At 40.5% G+C, this 24,748-nt stretch overlaps 1 protein-coding gene across 1 annotated transcript in view; it reads left to right on the plus strand.

The window, feature by feature from the left end:
* Nucleotides 1-24,748, plus strand: part of LOC107217004 (laminin subunit alpha-1) — a 167,918-nt gene that overhangs the window by 24,327 nt on the left and 118,843 nt on the right. The gene's annotated exons all lie outside the window — the stretch shown is intronic.

Here is a 24,748-nt window from a genome sequence, read left to right on the forward strand (position 1 = left end):
AATAAACTTGATCGGCTGCAGATTCTGCATTGATAACCAAAACAGGAGCCGATAAAGAAGAAAAGGTTTGTTTTACTAGCCAATCTTCATGAACCTCATGGATAGTTCTGAGTAGCTCTAAAGAAATACTCGATTCTTCCTCACGAGAACGGGAACTGACTCGAGCGAAAGAAGTTTCTGGGGAAACTCGCAAATAAACAATCAAATCTACTCTGAGCTCAGGCGAGCGAATGAGAAGATCAAAATTTTTTGTCAATAAATGAGATTCGAAGTCGCGAAAATTACCTAACCTTCGACGAGCTTCTACAAAACAATTGCTACTGAATATCGATCTTTCCATCACCTTTACAGGCAATGAAGTCGTCTGCAGATGTCTATCTAACATAACCATTTGAGCGAAATGTTGAAAATAATAGCAATAACGATCTGGGTTCTGATACATCAAATCTAAAAGATTAATTCCGGCTACATTTCGATATTCTTCAAGAGGTTCTAAAAGTGTACAGACCTGGCGATCTGCTAAAAACCTCTTAGTGAAAGTTGTTTTTCCGCATCCGATATTTCCTTCAATAATAATCGTAAGCGGTCGAGTTTTACTCAAACGAATTCCGAAAGGTAAATTCTTCTCCCAATCGATAACCGACTGTAAAGAAGGTCAAATCGATCACAGTCGTCAAGGGTGTTCGTTTGAAGATCTAACCTCGAAGGATGTCCCTGGTCTTGGAGAGACTGTTCCAGGTTGATCCTCTTCAAAAGGAGCAAGACGATCCAAGTGAACCACTTTCTGACGCGAATGAGGAGATCTTCGGATTCTATAAACAACATCATTTATCCGGTTAACCACTAAGTAAGGGCCTTCCCAATTTCTTTGTAGCTTTGGACATCGTCCTTTCTGTCTTCGAGGTTGAAAGAGCCAAACAGAATCTCCAGGATTAAATTTTAAATCTCTGGCTCGAATATCATAACGAGTTTTTAATTTATCTGAAGACATAGAAATTCTATTCCTAGCAAAGTGATGAATTTCTTCTAAACGTTGTTGTAATGAAAAGGCATAATCTGTTTGATGCTGTCTTCGCACAGGAACAGGGCCTTTCTCTAAATCTGACGGAAGTCGAAGATTTCTTCCAGTAAGCATGAGGGCTGGCGTCTGTTTCGTCGTCTCGTGAATCGCAGATCTGTAAGATAAGAGGAAGAAAGGGATCCAGGAGTCCCAGTCTCTCTGATTCTGCTCTACGAAGGACGACAAATATTGTAGTAAAGTCCGATTCAGACGCTCTATCATGCCGTCAGATTGCGGATGCAAAGGAGTTGTACGAGTTTTTCTAACCCCTAAAATCTGAGTAACCTCTTTCATTAAGGTCGACTCAAAATTTCGGCCTTGATCAGTATGAAGTTCTAGAGGAACTCCGTGTCTACAAATAAATTCTTTAACGAATGCCTGCGCTACAGTAGAGGCTTCTTGATCAGCGAGAGGGACCACTTCTGGCCACTTAGTAAAATAATCAGCAATAACCAAAGCATATTTATTTCCAGAATGGGTTATCGGGAGAGGTCCAAGAATATCCATTGCTATCCTTTCAAATGGAGCTCCCACGTTATAAATCTGAAGAGAGCTTTGTCCCTTCGCTCGAGGTCCTTTCTTTGCCGTGCAGACTCGACATCTTCGACACCAATCTTCAACGTCCATCCGGCAACGAGGCCAAAAGTAGAAGTTGCGAATTCTGCCCAGAGTTTTATTTGAAGCGAAATGTCCACCTGCAGGAGAATCATGATAAAGAGCAAGAATCTCCGGAACTCGTGTCCTGGGAACCAAAAGTTGCCACCTGATTTCTTTCAAGTCTGCAGATTCCCATTTTCGGTATAAAATTCCATCAATTAAAAGGATAGAGTCCCATTGAGCCCAATAAATTTTCAAATCTGGCTCGGCTAAAGATATATCCTGCCAGTCTGGGCGAGTTTCTGCTTCTTTCCAAGACTTCACTTGATTCAAAGTGTCGTCCTCTTGTTGCGATTTTCTCCATTCCTCCTGGTTATTTTCGAAAGAAATCTTCCGTATTATAAGAGAGGGGTCACGATTTTTCTCTAATCGTGCACACTGTTTACACTCTGGCATTTCCTCGCAGGGTCTTCGAGAGAGAGCATCGGCGTTTCCATGATGAATTCCTGCTCGATGACGAATATCAAAATCGTACTGACCGAGCCTTTCTAACCATCTAGCTACCTGACCTTCGGGAGATTTAAACGAAAGTAGCCACCTGAGAGAAGCATGATCTGTACGTATCAAAAATCTCCTGCCGTACAAATAATGGTGAAAATGTACTACGGTCTTAACAACAGCTAAAAGCTCTCTACGAGTGACACAATAATTCCTCTCGGTTTTACTCAAAACTCTGCTGAAATAGCTTATCACTCTCTCTTGACCTCCCTGAATTTGTGACAGAACCCCGCCTATTCCTGAAAGAGATGCATCCGTATCTAAAATAAAAGGAATTTCGACCTCTGGATAAGCTAAAATCGGCGAAGAAATAAGATTTTCCTTCAATTTCTTGAAAGCCTCTTCGCATTCCGGGGTCCAGTCAAAAGGAATCTTGATTCCGGTCAAATGATGGAGAGGTTTAGCTATACTAGCGAAACCTTTTACAAATCTTCTGTAATACGTACAAAGGCCTAAAAAGCTCTGAATTTGTTCTTTATTCTTAGGTGTCGGCCAAGAAGAAACCTTCTCTATTTTGGATGGGTCGGTCTTCACACCTTGTGCTGAAACGATATGTCCGAGGAAGCCTACTTCTTTCTGGAACAGATGGCATTTTTTCGGGCTCATTTTCAGACCTGCTTGCTTCAGCCTAGCGAAAACTTGTCTGAGATTTTGAACTTCTTCTTCAAAGTTCTTGCCAAAAACGATTATATCGTCTAAATAAACGAGGCATATTTTGCCCGTGAGCCCATGGAGAACAGCCTCCATCATTCGTTCAAAGGTAGCCGGGGCATTACTCAAACCAAACGGCATAACCTTGAACTGCCATAATCCTCCTAAACCCGTAACAAAAGCTGTTTTTTCTTTATCTAGAGGATCCATTTCGACCTGCCAATATCCGCTCTGAAGATCTATGGTGCTGAACCAAGTTGCACCAGCTATCAGGTCGAGGGTCTCGTCGATTCTGGGTAGAGGGTAAGAATCTTTCTTCGTTATATCGTTCAGCTTCCTGTAATCGATACAAAATCGTTTGGATCCGTCCTTTTTGTTAACAAGGACGATTGGTGAAGCCCAGGGACTAGACGATGGTTCAATAACATCGTTCTTTAACATGTCTTCCACCAGCTTCTTCACCTCTTCTCGGGCGTTGAGAGCAAGTCTTCGAGGAGCTTGTTTAATTGGCGAACTCTCTCCGACATCGATCTTGTGCTTGACAGAAGTACATCGGCCCTTATCACTACTATCTTTCGCAAAAGAATCTTTAAATTCTAGTAAAAGAGATTTAAACGATTCTTCCTGAGCTAAATTTAACGAAATCGAAGATTTCTCAACAAGGCTCCGTAAATGAAGAGGAAAATGTTGTTGCAAATCACCTTCCGACAGTTCTATTTCTCGAATTCTAGGAGGAGTCCAATAAATTCCATTCCTATTTGTACAAAGAGTTATTTCGCGATTGTTTGAAGCTAGTGAATTTCTCTTAGTCGAGATAACACAGTTATGAGCTGTAAGAAAGTCTATTCCCAAAATACCTTCATCCTCTATATCTGCTATAAAAACCTTATGTGGAGAGTCGATACACCCAAAAAGGTTAATTTGGACAGTAGCCTGTCTCAAAACCGGGGTCGTCTCTCCAGTGGCTGTTCGCAGAGAAAAAGAGGGAACAATTCGGTCATCGGATTTAAAGAGATCCGATCGAACTACGGTTACCTCCGCGCCCGTGTCTATTACCCACAGACAATCGACGCCATTCACAGTACCGCGCGCGTAAAGACCAGACTGTCGTAGACTTCTAATTAAAAACTGTTCTCTAAGAGGGCTTTCACTATTAACAATCTGCGATGATTTTCGCCCTGACAAATCATCTGAAACTAGTTTTTTGAGTGAGTTCCTGTTGAAGAACTCGATTGAGGATCTGCTTCCCCTTTTTCTATATTTTTCTTACGCCAATTATAAGAATTTGGATTCGAGCCTTGCATCGGTTTTCCACTAATTTTTTTAATTAGAAAACAATGATTGGCGTCGTGGCCTGTTTTTTTACAAAATATACAAGTCAAGCTAGTTTGACTTGTCACGACCATGTTTTTATTTATACGCTCGTTTCGACGGTTTTGAAAAGAACCTCGATTTCTTGATTTAAAATTGTTACCGTTATTTCTATTTTTATAATTTTGAGGTTTTGGCTCCTCCGAGTATTCAACACTCTGTCTTCCTGAGGTGTTTTCAGACACCTCAATCCGACGAAGTTTGCTTAACCCAAAATATTGCTTTCTCATTGCCTCCACCTCGAGGGCTTTGGCGGTTGCCTCCCGCAGAGAAGTGAGGCCCGACGTTCCAACGGCCATTTTAATTTCCGGATCATTAATCGCATTCAAAAAAGCTTGCGTTGCTAATAAGTTACGAGACGGCTCGTGATCCGGCAAAGCTATACGAGAAAGCCGTTCAATGTCCTGACTAAGAGACGCGAGGTCTTCGTCTCGTCCTTGTCTTCTTGTCTGTAACTGTGCCGTGTACAGTTTCGTTAAGTGGTCATTTCCATACCTCAACTTTAATGCAGAACTAAGTTTTTCATAATCAGAGATTTCTTCCTCAGACAACGCCGTTAAAACATTCAAAGCCGGCGTTCGAAGACAGGAGGCAAGACTGTGGGCCCTCATGGCGGAGTCCCACTGATTATGTTTAGCAATTGTATTAAACTGGCGTTCATAATCCGCCCATGGAATTTTTCCGTCAAAAATTGGCGGTTTTAAAGGATAAAGAGGTTTCTCATTAATCTGAGAAACAACCTCAGGAAATCTCGAATTATTTAATTGATTAAAATGAGAACATTGAGGCCGAACTTGAGTCAAAGACTCGGAAAAACCAGCCTCATTATTTACTCTCATTCTACTAATTGGAGATTCATCTACTCTCCTAATAAAAGGCACAGACCTTGATTCAGGAACATCCTGGGTTCGACCTGGATGTTGGACCTCCTGAACAGTAGGAACTGGAACAGGAGAGGGAACAGGAGAGGGAAGCGGAGTAACAACTCTGGAACCCTGCGGTGTAACAGCTGGTCCCTCAGTGCCGCTCATCTGATGAACGGACTGAAGAGCCGCCACAGTTGTCCGGAGCAATTCGTGTAGACTAGTCTCGGAACGCTCTTGAGCTTCTCTGTCTAGCCTCCGCTGCTCCAACTGAGTGGTAAGCTCCCTTTCTCGCTGTTCTCGTTGCTCTTGAAGCAACTGGACAAGTTGTTGTTGTTGTTGTCTTGCCGAATCCAGAAGCTGCCGTTGATAACGTTCGGCGGCTTCTTGTTGTTGGCTCATAATTTTTAGTAGGTCGATTTGTGAAACTGAGACCATCGTAGGGACAGGTAAAGAGTCCACTGAAGGTGCACAAATAGACTCGGGAAGCTGCGGATTTTCGGTGATAGAATGTTCTTCACCGCCACTTTCCCGACGACGAGAGCGTGTTAAACGACCGCTACTCATAGTTTATTTCACTATTTCACGCACTGAATCAACTTGATTAATAAGAACTCAAGATCCCGCTTCTGACACCAATTGTAACGGTTTAGGCGTTACGTTAATAAAATATGGATCCGCGAGTTTACTTATTATCAAATCAAAGGCGTGAACAAAAATATCGTGAAAAATGCTTTTAATGCAATATACGTGTTTCTTGTTTAAAGTCTGAAACAAGACTGTTTTTACAATAATATCGGTTGGCGCAGCAACCTTATTCTTTTTAAAGACATAAGAGGTTTATAAACGTCTTTTATCTATGCTGACTACTAGATCATTAAAGAGGGGGCAAAAGGGGTGATTTCACCCTTTGTAACAATATTATTGACGTCTCGTATATCGCGCTCAAGGAGGATCAAGATATTCGCAGAAGTTGGTAGAATCCAATCATGCCGGGATATTGTTGGATTATAACTCGCACCGTGTAGTTCTCGCTCGCTCTCGGCCTCTTCCTTCCTTCTCTTTATTCCGAGACTGTTGGATTCGCCGGAATTTCGATGGGGATGATATTTATCCAGCCTATAGTGACGCTCCCGTATATTCACAATCATCAACGACTGAGTCGGTGCATTTAGCGGTTGAAAATGAAGGAACGAGTAAATGTCACGAAGAAAAAAATTTCCCGACATCACGTGATATTGCGCAAGTGTTGAAACATTATGGACGAGAAAAAATAATTAATCTTCCTGCACAACCGGCGTTGCTTTGCCTACTGTAAATTTTCATCCATCACTGCGTCATTCGGTTGATCAGATTTCACACCACGCAACGTGCAAGTCGGTAACTCATTGAAAGCAGGCCCCCGGCGGTGATTGTTGCAGGCATAAATGAGTATTCGTTAATTCAGAATAAAATTTACCCGAATCAGTTGACAGATCAACCTCAAGGGTAAAGGAACACATTTCTGACTCTGTGGCCTCGTTGAACAAGATAGAGATCAGTTCACACCGTATGTTGGTAGAAACACAAGCGACGTTTCCGATCAAAGTTTGAGTGGTTGTTAACACTGCCGGTTGCCTCGATTATGTCCGAAACTGTTAACCGTCCAATACCAAGTGACAACATCCCGAAGCAGGAGCGACATTGATGCACGATTATTTGTACGGAGATTGCGTCTTGTGTCGGGTTGAAGAAGCTGCAACGTACGGATGAATGTGGTGCACATTTATTGGTCGATACATAATGCATTGTGAGCGAATATTATCGCCACCGCATTCAGCAATCCGGGAAGCTCTCGAACAATGCTTCATTTCACGTATTGATCATTGTCCGAGAAGATGTCGGAGTCGCGTAGTTAAGCCCCCGACCACTTTGTCAAACCTTTGTGAACGTAGCTCCTCGAGAAATTCTCCCAATATCAATCTGTCTCTCTTTGTGGAGCTTTGAATTAATCTGGATATTTTTACGCGTTGCGTCATGATAATCGTACGAATTGAACACAAAGCCTCGCTTGGAGCATTGTTGAATTTGGAATGATTTAAACAGCTCGATTTCATCGTTCACGATATTATATAACAACACGAGAAAATAACCCGGATGTTAAATTCACGTTTCGAGGCAAGTCGCGAGGTCGAGTCCCCTTCAGTTCAGACTCTGCGCCGTGATTTTTTATACCGATATACTTGTAGCGTCTTAAAATTGAGGCTCTGTCTCTCTTTTTATCTCCAGTATCCCCGTATCAATGATTGTGGCCTGCTGAGTTTCGGTCAAAGAAAAGCAATATTCCCAGGAAATATAGCTTCTCGAGTGCTTCGAAATTGAGTCACATCATATTAACTTGTTACCAAGTCAATCATTTTATAGCAAAGACTCTGAGGTTTTCTATTTTATTTTTCCTTTAATCTTGTTTCGTCAAATCCGGAAATCGCACGAAATGTTCGATCGAAGGGAAGAACTGTATTACTTCGAAGAAATTGATATCAGAATCAAGATGGAGGAGGATATAAGAATTAAGGCATAATTAAATGAAACAGGGATATTGATTAGAAAATCAAATACATACTACTCGTGTGAAGTGTATATAATATATTTATCTACAATAGTAATATACAATATACAATAACTGAAGTAATGTTCAAATATTTTTCTACATCACATGAGTAAAATCGTTCGTTTCGTTTGTGGAACTTGCAATAGCAGAAATGTAAAATTCTTATCGTTTGCTTCAGCTCATATGTTGCAAGTGTCCCTATGCCAATCGCAGGTATCGCATTTTATCTGGAGGGTTAACAAACGGCTTTCCCAAACCCCAAGATATGGTTATTTCACTTACGGTATCAGCAGCTGCGTCTTTAAGATTTTCCCGGCATTTGTTTTTATCCACTTTTTGCATTTTCGATTATAGTGTGTATTCGTATGCGGCTTGGTTCACTGCATGAATTTTAAGTCAAGTATCGTTATGGGCCAGTCACTAGTCGCACTTCTATTATTTATTTAAACTCATATTTAATTTAATTTATATAATAGATAATATACATGTAACGAGTATTTATGTCGTGGATAAAATTTTTCTGTTTCAAATTCATATAAGTTGGTGATTTTAAGGAGGCGCATAATTTCTTTATACTTTTTATGAATCTATGAGTTGAGATGAAGCAAAACGTCTTTTGCATTTTGAGAATATCTCTCTTCGTTTTCGAATCATATCCATTTGAACAGTTGGACAGAAAAGTTTTTCAATTTCCGTAACTGAGGAACAAATTTGAAATTACCTAAGATTTTCCTTGAAATAGGCAAATGGAAATTTATAAAAAATTAAGAGCGGAAATTCGGTGAAATGAAATGCGAGAAAAATCAGACGAAGCCGTTTCGACAACGAACATGGATAACTAGAGAAATCTTTCCAGGCAAGAAATTTAGCCGAGCGAAAAACGAGCATGTGTAGTAACGAGATTAATCCAAGTTATGGCAATCACAATGTCGTTACGAGGCGCGCCACGCAAAGCTTACAACTCGGCTCGGCGAACTAGTGGAAAACTCTAACTTCGTCCTAATGAAAGTTCAGATTGATGCTTTCAGATGAGCTTTTCTATTTACGCGAAAGCCGGGTGGCTTCTTTGTGACCGAGTATAAACGCCAAGACGAAATTAATATTTGCACATTTTAATACCGTAAGTTTAATAATTGCTCATTGCTCCATGGATACAACCCATTGTAGTTTGAGGCTCGTCTTTATCACCCTGCTAAAAGTTATCGCCATCCCCCCAAAAGGAAATAATAATCACGTCCCGTTCCTCGTACCGTATAATAATCCAGGTGTGAATTACGGCTTATAAATATGTATATATTACGAAACAAAAGTTTGAACCCACCTTCGTGTTAAGAGGTGTTCCCAAATGGCTTCAACCGATTCGATTGATCATTTCAATAATAACGGAACAGCGAGCTCCTGTTCTGAATAATTAATCAAAACACGCTTAATTTCTGTGAATTTACTCGGCGGATCTCGGAAGTTGAATTTCACTCATTCGTTGCCTGTCCCGCGCAATTTCAACCCCTCAACACCGTCGAGGTATGAATAGATAACGCATATGCATGCACAGGTGAGCCACTCTGCGTCCAAGGCGAACTTTATCAGTACCCAATGATGTATTTCCAGGAAATGCTGACACGGTTTCTGACCGGAAGTGCGCGCAGGTAGCCGTTATCTGCTCGCGGTTTAACCGCGGGTGCAGTTGTAACAACGCCTATAATCGCCGTAGCTCTGACGTTCGAAAATTAAAATATTTTCTGAAAGTGAATAATGATCGATCAACGATAAATCAATTTTAATTAACATCTCAACAAGATTCAAGTCGGAGTTGGAAATAGCGCGCATACAAGATTAATCCAAGTTCCCCACAGATCATTGAAATACAACAACAATCATCTTTAAATATTCGACTTTGTCACACCTAATTAGAAACGCAGTTTGTATTACCTGCAGTTTACAGTAAAAGAAATTAATTTCAATATTCTTATTGAATATCAGTATATACACTATAAAATATTCTTTCTAATCTTGCTGGGTTGGTGGCAGTACATTAATATGGAAGTTAACCATGATATGACAAAATTTAGGTACAATTAAAATATATTTCGCATAAATAACAATTTACTCACTTCCGTTTGTTATATTGGCCGTTGTGCTTGCGACACTGATAACACGTTGAATACGTTAACCTCGTGAGAATATAATCGTGAATTCGCGGGAAGACAGTTATTCATTTGATATCAATTTATGATAATTAATATGACAGGTGACAATGATCGAACACCCTTAAGTGTCACAAATCAACAACCCGTTTCCGTTCAAGCGAAATAGCGCACTCATTCGTCGGACCACGAATGATCCGTTGCTACTGCAGCTGAACTTCGCGTCTGTCGATTACCGGGCACTGCTACTTACAGATGAACTGCGGTGGCAAGTAGTAACGGCCCAGCACCGGACAGACGCGTAGAGGAGATTCGTAAAATTGTGCAGTTTGAAAGTTTTCGAATGTGATAAATGACAGAATAAACTATCGTTCATGGAATGATAATATCACCTTACAATTACCAGATATTATAATTGGCACAAGAAGAAAGAGTATTAAGGTAAGTGCATCAATTATTGACACGTTTATACCCAATTATTGGCTATTTTATTTTCAAAAATTATAAATTGACGGCACATATTGTGAATTTCTCGATAAATAGAACCAATTATTAGAGGGTTAGACATTAGAAATATATTTTTTGGTAACCTTAGAACTAAGTATCAAACAGATATAACAAAGAAAGGTCAGTAACTGGGACAGGGTCAATAACTGGTACACTTACCTTACACGATCAAAGTAAACTTATTTTACGTATCACATAACGAAAGACCTACAAAGTAATCACAAATTTCCTTTACCAAGTAAACTTGATAGGTTTATAATGTAAGAGGGTGTCCTCGATTCTTTGAAATACAAAATTCTGTTACGGTATAATATGTACCTATGTGTATATATGTACTTATGGTAAGGTGATACCGGGGCTGGGTGACGGGGCGTGTGTAATCTGACGCAACGAGTTTGCCTTAACAACTTACCCCTATTTAAGGGGTTCGCTAGAAGCTCGTGATTACAGGGGGAGGTTGGACAATTTAGAAAGTTGTTCCCCCGCGACCTGCTGAATCTGGGTGATTATAGGTTTACTCCCGAGAGACTAACGTGAATGTATAATATGCATATCCCAGACATCGCCCAAATTGAAATTAAATCATCTATAACATTATTCCAAGAGTTTTCCGCATAATTCACAGCTCAACGCGAGCAGATAGGCAACCCGAGCTACGTTTTCAATGTTTAACAATACAAAACGTAGCCTACGTTGCCTATCCGCAGGCGTTGAGCTTCAACTTTCCGCGTGACCAAGTAACTGTAGGTCGATCGATTTTTGTCGAGAAAAATCCCCCGTCAGCCTAAAAAATGATAAATAAAAAAAACGAAAAATAATAAGAAGCACGAAATGCAACTAGGCTACTGCCTTCCTCGTCGGATTAATTTTTTTGTATTGTGAAGCATGATGCGGCATGCATGCCGACGTCGGTGATTCGCAAATTCGCCACTCGCTACTCGCTATTGTCTATCGGCTCGTTGCAGGCTGCTGCAGCGCATCGATTTACCCCGGTACTTCATTCGGCGTGTATTAAGTTTCGCAAGCAGCTCATTGTTCTCCGACTATATTCCATCAATAATGAGGAATTTTAACGAAATATTCACTCCAGGATTCACCGAGTTATGGCTACATTTTACCGGAGTCTATTCAACTCCCCAACAATTTTGGGAGCGGAAAAACGTACCGGAATAACGTTCTCGACGAGGCCCAAACAATGTTTACGGCTTTGTTCTTCTCTTGAAGTTTTTTGACGGCTTTCTTTTTTTTTCGCTTTGTATTATACGTATAATTTGTATTTACGCGACATTTTGACAGCGCCAAGAGGAACCGGTCCGCGGGTAGTCGACGTCTCATAATGAAAGGAGGAAATCATCCGAAACAGCTTACCACATACACACAAGTTTCAGATGTGATTTAGCTATTAATAACGAAAGGAGTTATATTATCCCGCTGAAGGGTCAAGCTTTCCGCTGGGTCAGGCGGGGCAAAATGAACAGATTACTTTTTCCCGTGTCCGGCGACGCACACGCATGCACAGACACACCTTCGTAGACGTTTGTCCCATGAAATAGTGCGGACATAACAATAGCCGTGATTTATTTTTGTAATTTAACTAAAGCCCATCCCGCAGCCTGCAGGCCGACCCCCCACCAATTCCTGCGCCATGAGAGAGTCTGAATATTAAAACGAGCTTGGCACGAATTAAAACTGTATTTCACAACCACCATTGGACCCCCTGTTCTAGCCACCGTACAATCATTAGACGCATAGTTCACGTCTACGTAGAGAAAGAGGGATGACAAGCTCCTAGAAAGGGAATTTTCCTCTATATCTAGGCCCCACTGTCAAGATTTAAGAAAATTAGAGAAAAAGAACTGCGCGTCATGTCAAATTTCTCATCTATAATTAAAAGACGAAAGGAATACCCATAAATTTTCGCGTGCCTGCTGTGCCTTGTACAACTTTTCGACTACGTCAGTGGATTACATTTCTAGAAAATTACTTTGAAAAACTATTTATACCAGATCGAAAATACATAGCGAAAAATACGACACCTTTGCACGCTGTTCTTTATATCATATCATACATATTCTACGCGATACTGCCGTAGCAGTCTGTTTCGACTGACATGGATCATTTGATTTTTTCATTTTTTTTTTTCTCCAAATAGGTCGTGATATCCTTCTACGGAAAACTTATACGCATTATGCACTGGATTCCAGAGTCTTTACAATGCAAGCAGACGTACTACTTATCGCGATGCTGAATGATAAAAGAAAATAGAAGGATCAAATTTTTATCACCTACTCTCTCTTTGTATTCATTGTAAATATCTTTTCAATCTAGGGAATACATCATCGTGTTAATCATACTTGTGATATTTGCGAAAACTTGGAGAGGAGAGATTGGAGGTTACATAAAAAGAAAATATGTCAAAAAAAGAAAAAAAAAAGAAAAAAAAAAGAAAACGGTGAGAAAATGAAATAGGCGGTTAAACTTGAAGCGAATATATTTCGTGTTTATGGCAGAGACGAGGGTGGGAGACGGACACGAATACCTATACACGTAGACCCGAGACATTCACCCGGCGGTGTTTCCCTCAACCATGCAAAGTCTTTCGGGTAAATTCTACTCTCGCGTAAAATGCTAAGCGCGCACCGTGAAACTCGCCCGGCTTCCCCGCCTTTCGGCGGCTCTTGCACGCGGCCATCTAGTTTCTTTCACGTCGTCGGTCTTCACCAACCAACCCGACTGGAAAATGTGATTCAGCGAAAACCTCGACGAAATTTTACATCACCGGAACATATTGCGTCCCGTTTTTAAAGCGCCGCGGTGTTCCGCGCTATTCACGCTTTTACCAAAATTTCTGCACACGTTTATTCATGTGCAGGAATTATACCTACACGATATCGCGCACGCCTACTGCACTCGTTATTTTTACACATACATAAATATATGCGAGTCGCATTACACACGCCTTGCCGCCAAGATTGCGAAGCAATGGTTTTCAACAGATTTCTAGTCGTTCGAAAAACGAGATAAATAACGTAGAATAAAACATACTGGCGGTATCGTTTTTTATTTTTCTTTAGTTTCACAATGTGAAATTTTAAGGGAAGAACGATCTAGGGGAATTTACCTACGTCGGTTAAGAGCTTCTCCAAAGTATATTAATTTTAAACGTCAGATATAAAGTTTGACAGGCTAGCTTCCACAGTGTCAGTAACTTAAATTGCTCGTGCAAATTTGATTACTTTCAAATTGTCTGCACCAGGTGGACTGTTTTTTACTCCGTGCACGAATTGATACAGGAACAAATTTCGCTAAGCGTCAAAGATGGGCGAGATATGTTTCAGCCTCCCTCACGTGCCCGAAATACGAATTCTATCATTATCGTGATTATTAACCTCATTCCGTAAACCTCCGGAAATCATCCACGCATGTGGTCGAATATTTTCTCGTCATTAGGCACTTGTTAAATACGGTGTAACACGATTGAGCGTTTTCAAGCGTTTTACCAATTATCATTCATTAGTCAACCCCTTCGAAAAGGTTTCCCGCAGATTCAAGCTGTTCATTTGTGAGTTTCATTAATTTGACGGGTTAAAAAAATGCTGAAATATTCAAGAATTCGGAAATTATTAGAACAGCATTAATCTTGAAGTGAGTCTGTCTCAGAATTTTTTTTTTTTTACAACGAGACTGTTTAAATTGAAGAATTTCATGGGATAGTACAGGCTCATCAACTTATGGTTGAGGGCTTTCATTCTATACAACGTTATCGAAGAGGGCTGCATGGCAGTTACACCCTGAGCTTCTTCTACACGTAATTATCTATCATTACAAAAATCGAAGTGAGCGTCATTATATAAATTGCCACGGAGTCCGCTGTGAGCGTCAGGATTTTTTTCATTTTTTGCAAATTTTTTGCTCGTTAGCGTTCACTCAAATCGCTTTGGACACCGCAGTTTCTTTTTTAATACAATTCGAGTTTATACATTGAAGAGAATTACCCGCCTGCAAAGAGTTATCTTTGGGACGAAGACAATATATAATCATGAAGTTAGCATACGCATTGATTTGCTAATAATAAAAATGATAGTAATAATGGATTAGAGTTTGAAAAGTGGGTTAGAAAAAAAAAATCCAAAAAACCTCACCTCATGTTTAATGCATACCACTCGAGGATGATAATTGTCTCCGAGAGCCTCGCACTTGTCATTCTTATGTAAATCGCAAGATAAACTTAACCGATTTACCAGGGTTAGAATTACTGTACCAAACTGCCAAACTTTTCTGCAACAGTATAATTATGTAACGCGTAATGCGTGTAATGTGACTGTGCGCGTTACAGTATCACTGCTGGATAAGTTCAAGTCTGTCTCTTTTCTCGTATCTTCGATAATTCGAGAATTATGTGCTCATTGAAAAATTGGCGAATTTTTCCGAGTTTCTCGTCAAGGTTCGCGAGCGAATCATCGAACTAATCGTGACCCGCTTTTCTCACTGGGTCGACGAAGGTCGAGTCTGAATGCTGCACGAGATCCGTAATTGAGTCGCGACCCGCGAAAGTTCATCATCTTCCGTCAGTATCTTCCCGAGTATCTGGCAAGTATCTCAGGGCACAATCAAATTACCGACTCCGCTTTCAGAGACATTATCGGAACCGTTCGTCCCTCTTTGCCTCCCGGATTCCTCCAACTTTCTTGCTCGTACGCCAACAGCATCCCTTAAGGATGTATAGGAGGTACTGTCAGCTCGAAAATACGTCGAAACAAAAACAAAAACGTCTAACTGAACCTCATCAAATTGAATATAATCAAAAAATACCGTGTGATTTAGGAACAAAACGTTTAAATCCTGATCTTCAACCGTAAACATCCCGTCATCAATAAAGTCAGAGGAATCACATTATCTCCACTACATTTTTGTATGAAAAAATTTGTAGAAATCGTCCGATATTGAAGACTAATAGCTTATTTTATTCATAAATCGATACTACTAAAAATCGTTCTAGGCGGATTTTTTTTTCTTGAGCTCGTCGATTGGTTGAAACAATCCGTTATACGTGACAATTGCTATTATTTACAGGTGATAGACTTGTAATTTAGTAATAAAATCATTATTGCTATCCAAAATTAAAAGAGAATTCATTCCCGAATAAGACGAGTTATTATAAATCATAATTGAACAAACAACGTGGATTTTTCAATGAAAAATGATAGCCTAACGTTATTTCTCTGAAGAACAAAGAATAACGAGGTGTTGAAATCTAAAGTTCAGAGCTTTAAATTTTTTGCTTGTATCGCGGGAATGTTTTCATTCAACTGTAACTATAGATTAGCTTCTGTGATACTTTTTTTTGCCTTGTCATACTTTTTCGACCTGACTGTACATCCCATACATCCTCAAAGCAGGCGTCGAGGCGTCGCACTGTCTCCTAATTCGGTTAACTGATGTACAATTTTCGGTCTGTGTAATAACGTTATACCTACTGCAGTTCGCACAGCTGATGTGTATTTACTGCCCATCTCCCGCGATTCCCTCGAATCGCAAAATTGCCCCCTTCTCGAGTCTTAAAAGTTTCACCGCTATCATCATTACGCTTATTTATCGTCGTTTTCGCTAGGGAGGCTGAAACATCCTGTACAGGAGAGACGCCCTCGAGTTTCACCGGCAGAAAATTAGCTCGCTAGAAAGTGAATTAACTCTTAAACCAAGTTGTAATTAGTTAATTACGAGACTACGGCAGCATTTCCACGACTTTCTGTTTATGTTTTTTTTTTCTCCCTTTCTCTCTCCCTCCTACCTTTTAGTTTTATTTCGTTAGGGTTCTAGTTCATACCTACTTTGGCTCAAGTTTTCGAATAGTCGACATAACAAGCCTTAGTAGCAAAACTTGCTTAGTTTATGCATTAACCAGTGAAAAATTGATTTCAAATTAACTATTCCAAGCCATTATTTCAGTCATTTCTATGAAAAAGTGGCAAAATACCGAAAATTCGAAGTTAGTAATCAAACTTTGAACTTTAATCTACGATGATGACTTATGAAGTATACATAGAATCACGATTTCGGGTGTCATTCCTGGTCCGCTGGGGTGCAGGTGAAAAAAATGCTAAAAACGTACAGGATGTTTGGCTGTCGGCAATCCACTTTAACTAATGCATATTTTCCCCTCAACTATCCCATACGAGTCTACAGATTGTGAGGTGGATAAAAACGACAGCTCTTCTTGTATTTTTTCCCCAAGAACAACGTGCATACTGATTTCCTTACACCGTCTATTTATTGCATGTCTGGCTTATTCGAATGTACAACGAGTTTCAAAGAGAACTCGAGCTAATGGCCGAACAGTGCCGGCTCCTCTTCTGGATATGCAGGATGTGTATATGTATAGGTATACGTATAAGTCAGTCTCGTCTCTGCTCGAATTCTCACGTCATAGCTAACATAAGAGAAAAGAAACGGAAAATCAAAGGAACAAAAAAAAAAAAATAAAAATAATAATGATAAGAATGAAGTGAGAAAAGGAGGAGAAAAAGTACGAACAATGGAGCATGACGAGCGTAGCTATAGCCTATATATCTAATTTATTCAGCTTTACGAGCTCACAAGTTCGGGCTAATAGCTTTGCTCAAGTACTTCATTCTCTATATTTGTCCGCCAAAGTATTCCTCGAACTGAATTATTACTATCGCTCTGATTACTTTGATTGATGTTTTTGTTGGTGCTGTGGTTGTTGTTCTTCTTTTTCTATTTGTTTGCTTTTCTCACGGACTTTCTTTTGTTGTCTCCAAATACTAATTAAGAACCTCGAGCTGCAGGCCGGTGCCAGACGTAAGGCTAGATGTATACCTATAGTATAACGAAGGGGACTAACAGAGCAGAGAGAGAGAAAGAGAGAAGAACGACGGGTTGAGCGATGCTCCTCGAGTCTCGTAATTAAGAGGTGATTTTGTCCGACGATAAGATAAAACGAAAAGCTTGCCTTGAAATATTTTTCAAGCGCGAGACTTCAGACGCGGAAAAATAATTCTGCATCCTTCAGAGGATTTGTCATGGAAACTGAAGATCGGACTCGTTAACCATACAACGCTGCTCCCGCAATTACCTGGTACAAGTGTAATTGTTGAGGATCGGATAAACCGTTTTCGGAATACATTTTGCCTCCGTATCTCTGTAATATTCTTTCGTCATTAATTAGCTAAACTGAATCGATCAGTGATGAAAAAATTTTCCCACTGTAATTCCGTGCGACGGGGAAGTTTGGCAGACGTCCGGGAAACAAGTTCCTTCTCACGTAACGTCTGTGTACGTGAATACCTGCAGCGTTCGTTACGTAAATTGATGAAGGAAAATTCTCACAATGCCAGTTCCTTACTTTGCAATTATGGGTCTATTTTCACCGAAGAAAACCGAGGAAAACGTGACCACAACGAGAATCGCGAGACAATCACCGGGTGTCACGTAATTGTAAACGTAAATGAATTTTTCTTAAAGTATGGAAGCGCGCTATCAGTATACAAGAAACGTTGGATAGGAAAGAGGGTGAAATTGAGCGAAAAATAAACTTGAAAGATTTTTATTTTCTTCTTAATTATGAAAATTTTAAGCTTTGAAGAGTGGCCGATATGACGTCGTCTTTGATTATTCGCCCGGCTAACTCGGCGGCTTCCGGTCTCTTGAAATATTGCCGCGAGCCTCCTTTGACGGTCTTTGTTCACGGCCCTTCTACCTTTCCAGACAAAGTGTATTATATATTTAGTCGTAGAATATAACGTCAAGTTTTCGGAAAAATTGTTTACCTACTTTTTTAAATCTTTTCTCCGTCTCATCGTGAAAAGTGGAGAGAGTGACTTGATTGGTTGTGATCACGTCATGTGCTTGGATTGTTGTGATTTCGGACGGTTCTCTTCGCTTTTCAAAACCTTGATACTTTGACCAATTTGTTCAATTTTCGGCCATCGGAGCGATTGCTGTATGTCTTGATTACGTGAACCGATCGTATGCGTGTTACCTAGCACACTAGTACCAAGCGAAGTGTCATAGGTGTAGGTGCGGTGACGTAGTATCAGTTCGGCCGCCTTGAAAATTTCTAACTCCTTAGTCCCTAAGTGTCGGGTACCTCAGGTACCTCAGCTACTAATTAGCTGTATCCATCAAGGACCTGGCGAAAGACGCGATTTGGATCCTCGGCCTGTTTCCCTGGCCTTACTAGATAGTAAGCTCCGTTCTGTTTCGAGAGCGGTGAAAGCTGTGCTCAAAAGGCTTGATGAATTGGCCGATCTTAAAATATGACTTGATCACCGTGCGCAGAAATTAGACGGTGTTGCTTAATTATACAGGGGCTAGAATCGAAGGTTGAGATGCTTACGTGTTGCAGCCCTGATTTTGGTGCCCGCTGTCAAATTCTTGAGGAAAGCTCGGAGGTGGTAGAAGGCAGGCTGTCGAATTTTGTTGCAGCTGTGTTCTTTTTCTAAGGGTATTGAAAGGGTTGTTCCCACTCAGCTGACTAACGTGCTGGTGTTTTTCAAAGTTCCAGACGATTTTTTGACGGTTACCGGTTTCTTACGTGGTCGAAGTGAAAAGAAGGGAACAGGGAAAACAACAAGTTGACAAGTTATTTTATTTTACTTAATATTCTCTATCATTTTGTTTTATTTAAATTTAAATTTCCTATATTTATTTTATCGTATCTCATACGCATACACATTTATCATATGTATATATATTTTTTTCTATATATATATATATATATATATATATATATATACCGCACGAGAGGACTTGTCTCAGGGCGAATAAACGCTTTTCTTCTTCTCCTTCTCCCTCCCCTTCATTACCGCCGTGTTTTTCCGACAGGAACGTTAATTCGATTGCTTGAGATACTCCGCGCCTCGGTACGCGCTGCTAGTCCATATACTGATCACAGGAAAGTTTATAAACGATAAAAGATTATCGTTTCATCGCGCTTTTATCACGTATAATATCCAGGATCAACCTCTGAAATCCACCCCTGAATATTCCCTCAAAATTCTCCGGGCGCGTGATGGTGAGAAACATGTTTATCCACTACACGAGGACTCGAGGGAGTGAAGTTAGACTAATGCGGAGGAAAATATTATACAGTAGAATGTTGAAAGAAAAAAAAAAAAAAAAAAATTAAAAAACCATACAGGTTCAAAAGTTCCATTTAGGTATAAAAATATGCCTGTTCAAAGTTCATCTCTTAATAATAACATTGAGAAGTTGCGAATTAAACTTTTCTATTTTCCATGAGAATAACATGGAAAAAATTGTTTTTGCTCTTTCTAATTTTTATAACTAGCTAAAGATGCGTCGCATAGAAAATTCATAGACACATTTTTCTAGAGAATTGAATGCTCTTCAAAAAACGTCTCCTATCATTTTACGATAAATCTACTCTTTCAAAAGTTATTTGAGGACCGTAAATGTTATTCTTACGGGAAATAGAAAAGTGCGATGCGCGATATCTTAATGTTAATATTAAGAGGTCAAATTTTAACAAGTATATTTTTAAACCTATGTGGAGCTTTTGAACCTGTTTAGAAGTAAAGGAAAAAAATTATTTTTTTTCGAAACATCCCATTATAGACATTATATGTATGACAGGTATGTGATAATTACTTTCTGAAAAAGACTGCAGTTTTTCTCCTAGAAATAAAATCAACGATATAATGTAAAGGAAGGTTCAGACACTGACATATTTCCCTTCCAAGCCGTTAACAGAAATTTAACAAAAAACATTTGTGGTTTATGCTCGGTAATTAACCTGTCAATTAAATTCATCATTACTTCTTGGGTTCTGGACACGTCAAAGGCTTCCTTTTTAAACGATTGGAGACTCTAATTGAAACGTTTCAAAGCTGCGTGATACACTCCCTTCTTCCGACTCTCTTCTCACTCCGTTTCCGTTTGAACATAGTTTTAAACGTTTACACATGTGTACAAACAGCCATAAACACGCGCAGACCGGACGTAGGGTGTGCATATGAGTCATATTCTTGCATAGGGGTGGATGCATGGCGTCGTCCCTCGACCGGCTCGCTCTTTCTCTCTCCTCCTATAACACCTAGAAATCGTTACTTTCATAGCGCGAAAGAGGTCGAGACTTGGTAAGAGACGGAAGCACCGCTCATGGAATAAAGATAAAGACGGAAGGAAACGAGGAAGCGATCGTGTCGTCGGAAAGAGTTAAAAACTGCAAAACGATGGGGCGAATACTATTGAAAATTTGTTCGAAGATTGCAATGTCTAGTTCGCCACAATTTTTAAAGTATATTTACACTCCCCAGTGATACTTTGGACATTCGAATCAATTTCTAATTCTACGTTCATCGATGTTGTACCCACATTTGCAGTTCGTAAAATTTTGACATCGTGATTATTCCGGTGGACAGCGAAACCGAAAATGTAAACTATAGAAGCAACTAACCTGTAGCTAATTTTGTATTCATTCTGTTCACGTCAAGAACGGCTGAAGAAATTTCAGTGAAACGCCTATCTGAATCGAATTATCTAATCAGTTTTTAATTTCGTACTATTATAATGGGTACTGTTGCAAAGAAGGTTTGCGCGAGCCAAGTAACTATTCAATGTAATTATAAATTACAATATCTAAATGTTTCTGTGATTGTTGCAACGTCATATCCGTATGTACTTAGTTAATTTACTACGTTCTCTCAGTTAAATAAGGCTTTAAAATAAATTTGTTGATTCATCAGCATCAAATGGTTACAATTGTTACAATAAAATATAGTTCCAGCGAGCATATAATCAAAAATATTCGCGACGTATATCAGATTTTCTGGTTACAGCGGCAAAACATATTTTTTATACATTCTTCGGTTAAGGGAAAATGTAGCAACAACAGCTAAAAACTGGTTTAGATGTGGCTGAATGATGGAGTTTTCAAAAGCACCCTCTCCGTTGCAGCTAGTGCGAAATTAGTTTCGGTGACAATTCCAACCGTGCACCGATCGAACCCGACGCAATACCGAATCGCAAATCGAACGACCCCGTGAACAATAGTTTATACTTTCGGTTAAACAGTTCCCGCGCAGTTTTCGCCGCGCCGTTAACGTTTTCTATATCGCGGTGCTTGCGCGCACGCGCAATCGGCTAACCCGAGGGTAGCTTTCGCCGTTCGCTCGGTTTAGTGCCGCACGAGACACGGCCGCGCATGGCCGAGGATGACACCCTTCCCTCCCCGTCGTCATCGTGCCGTCAAGTTTCGGGATATCGGTTACTTGCAGTAAAGCAATTCCTACCGGAGGAAGAACGGTGCCGCGATTCCGTGGCGGTTCGAAAACGCGCGCGAGTGTCGAATCCGATACTCGGGGATGCGATCGGGGACCCGGAGGGGAACCACCGCGTGGCTCCTCCTCACGGTCCAAATATTCGCCGCCATCTGCATGCAGGAGCACGCGGCCGAGGGGAAGAGCGAGAACTGTGAGTAACCCTGCTGGAGACGCGATACTCGAGACTCCACCGAGTCTCTTGGTCGCGGACTCGACTGCGCGACTTCCAGCTAAAGAGGAGAGCTTGCGGGCTGGCGGGTCGCGAAGGCACTGTTTGAAGAGAGTAATATTGATCGCAAGGGGCTTACGTTGCCCCGTAAGAGAGAGAGAGACGGGGAGAGAGTGAGAGAGATCGGTCTGAAAGAGGGGGGGGGGGGGGGAGGGGAGAAGAGAGAAGGGCGCGGGTTGGATCGCGGTCGAGGGTGAGGGGGGACGGGCTTTCCGGCGAGCTTTCCACCGAACGAGGGCTCCTCTTCTTCGAGGGGTGAACGAGCCGACGCGACGCGTCGCGACGCTACCCTGCTCGTGCACGAGAGCGTCGTTTACTACGAGAAACGTTCGACGAACCCGATGCAAACAAGAGGCGCCAGTTTACCAACCTCTACGTATATGCGAATGAGGAATCTTTTCGACTATTCTGGGTATACTTGCAAAGCTCGGGTGAAGAATTTTCATGCACCCCATTACCGAGGGGCTAACTTTCGAATCTGTTTACTCGTAGATTCTTCTACTTTTTTTTCTACTATCGTCGGATGGTGTTTTGCGTGAAGATGAAGTCAGCTACGTTAACGTAACGATACATCGGGGAAAAAATCGTTGTTTCTCAATTCCAGAATGACTTTCAAGGAGTTTGCTTTTCAAAATAAGAGTATGTTTTTGCTTTTCTTGGTTTATTAAATTTTGGACATTGCTAAGGGTGCGGAGTAACGATTTTTCCTAAGCATGCATCGTTTAACAAGTAACGTTTACTAACTTCATCTTCATTATTTTGCCAATTCTCATACTAGCGGAAATTGGCTCAAAAATAGAATCAATTTTTCATGTAAAATCTTGCTGTCTGTTGTTACAAAGATGCTTATTGTTAGCCTGAGTTAAATTCAGCTCGTGGCATTTAATTTCGAAAAGTATAATTACGATCTAATGTTTCACCGTCGGAAGTCTAAGATGCTGTAGATTGCATAAACCTTCAAGTCGATAATGTTATTTCAACCACTATATCAATGAAGCATATAGTTGATTATCAAAAAAATAGTGGATGAGTTTCACCGAAAAATGACATGAACTAAAATCGGCGTCAGATATACGTAGTCATAGCTTTAAAAATTTCAAAACGATATCGGAGGTACGTTTAAACTTATTAAACCGCACAAACATTGCATATATTTTTACGGATACCGAGGAGAAGACGTTTCTCAATTTTATATACCGTCAAGTCATGTTTCCGGAAATTTATTCAATTTTTATATCCGCTTATCACTCTCGAAAACTGTTCAACAGAACGTTATTTTCAATTCTTACATCGTCTATATTTAACGGAGATAAATATATCTAACTAATTAGACAACTTAATCCACATACGTGGATCAAACTTACTCAAAGAATTGTTATTTATTTATTTATTTGTTTTTTTTTTCATTTTTATACAGGTTCGTTTTTTGAAAAAATTAACCTCTGCAATATTTAATACACGTTATAGAAATATTCGAATCATCTTCTCTTCGGAAGTAATTGGCGAAAACCATCGCAATTTTTTTCGGGTATACATATATATGTATATATATATACATATATATACTTGAGGAAGCAAAAATGTTTTTTTCGCTGAAAAGACTCGCAGGTATACTTATATACGAAGCGTATAGCGATGCTCGTCTTTACCTGTCGGTTTCCTTTCAGGCACGTCTTCTCCCTCGATTTCTCATCGCGTATCGTATAGAGATACCCATTCTGGCTTTGATTACTTCGCGGTGGATCGTATCGGCGGCATAGTATATAGTCGAAAACCCGAACCTCTTTTAATCCCGGGAAACCCTCGAGGGAAGCACCGCGGCTTTCAAGTGTAAAACCGGTTGATTCCCCACGTCGTGGTCGTGGTTTGAACAATTCGAATTTGAACGAGGTATATATTTTTATTTTTTTTTCTCTTTCAGAGAAGAAAATCATTCGCAGACTTTTTTCTACATTTAAAATTTTACCAATTCTTATCTTGAAACAATTCGCGCACATCAGAGTCCAGTTTTAGCTGTCTGACGTAATTTACTCTACAGGTACACACACATTATACTCTCGTATTGTAATTATACGAGCGGCAGGGGTGCTTTTAGGTCAATGCACTTACCTACTCCGCGAACAGCTAATGCGCTTAGCCTGCACGTGGTCGTCGCGAGGAAGGTGACGGCACAGATTTCGAGCACGAATATCACACATGCGAAGATTTGTTTTGTCATCACGGAATTTCCGAAGCACACGCATGACGAGGCGAGGGAAAATTCTTCCGCGGGATCGGCTTTCTTTTCGAAAGGATGAAATCGAGGGAACCCCCAATGAGAAGCCTTTCTATGCATCGAAGAATATTCGATGAATCGACTTTGTTTCTTTCCGCATGAATTTACGAAAGAATTGATCCGTTTGTCGTAAATCACAAGCTGCTTGCAACAGTATACGCAGTGTTGCAAACACTCAGCTGATCCAGTGAAGTGCGAGAATCTCAGCGTATTGAAATTTCGCAAAGTTAGAGAATCGCGGACTGGATGTACGCGTGTTCAACAAACTCGTCGTACGTACGTCGAGCGTGCAGCTTGCGGAAGTTTCGAAACGTTCCGGATCTGATATACCGCCGTATATTATAATAGAAGGCGCAAGTTTGAAGTAATTAGTGAACTTCGTAATAACAGATTGTTCGCGTTCGTTACACACGTGCAGAGAGCACGCCTGTATAGGTATAATATACCCGATTGCAAATATTATCCCGTCAACGCGCAATTACGCGGTCGCAAACTTTGCCAAGCTCGCAAGCTCGATGCACGCGCAATTTTCATTAAATCCTTCACACATGCACGCGACGCACAGATTCGCGTTTCCGGGTTTTTACAAATTCTCGC

The sequence above is a fragment of the Neodiprion lecontei genome, chromosome 2 (assembly GCF_021901455.1).
Source record: "Neodiprion lecontei isolate iyNeoLeco1 chromosome 2, iyNeoLeco1.1, whole genome shotgun sequence".
NCBI lineage: Eukaryota > Metazoa > Arthropoda > Insecta > Hymenoptera > Diprionidae > Neodiprion > Neodiprion lecontei.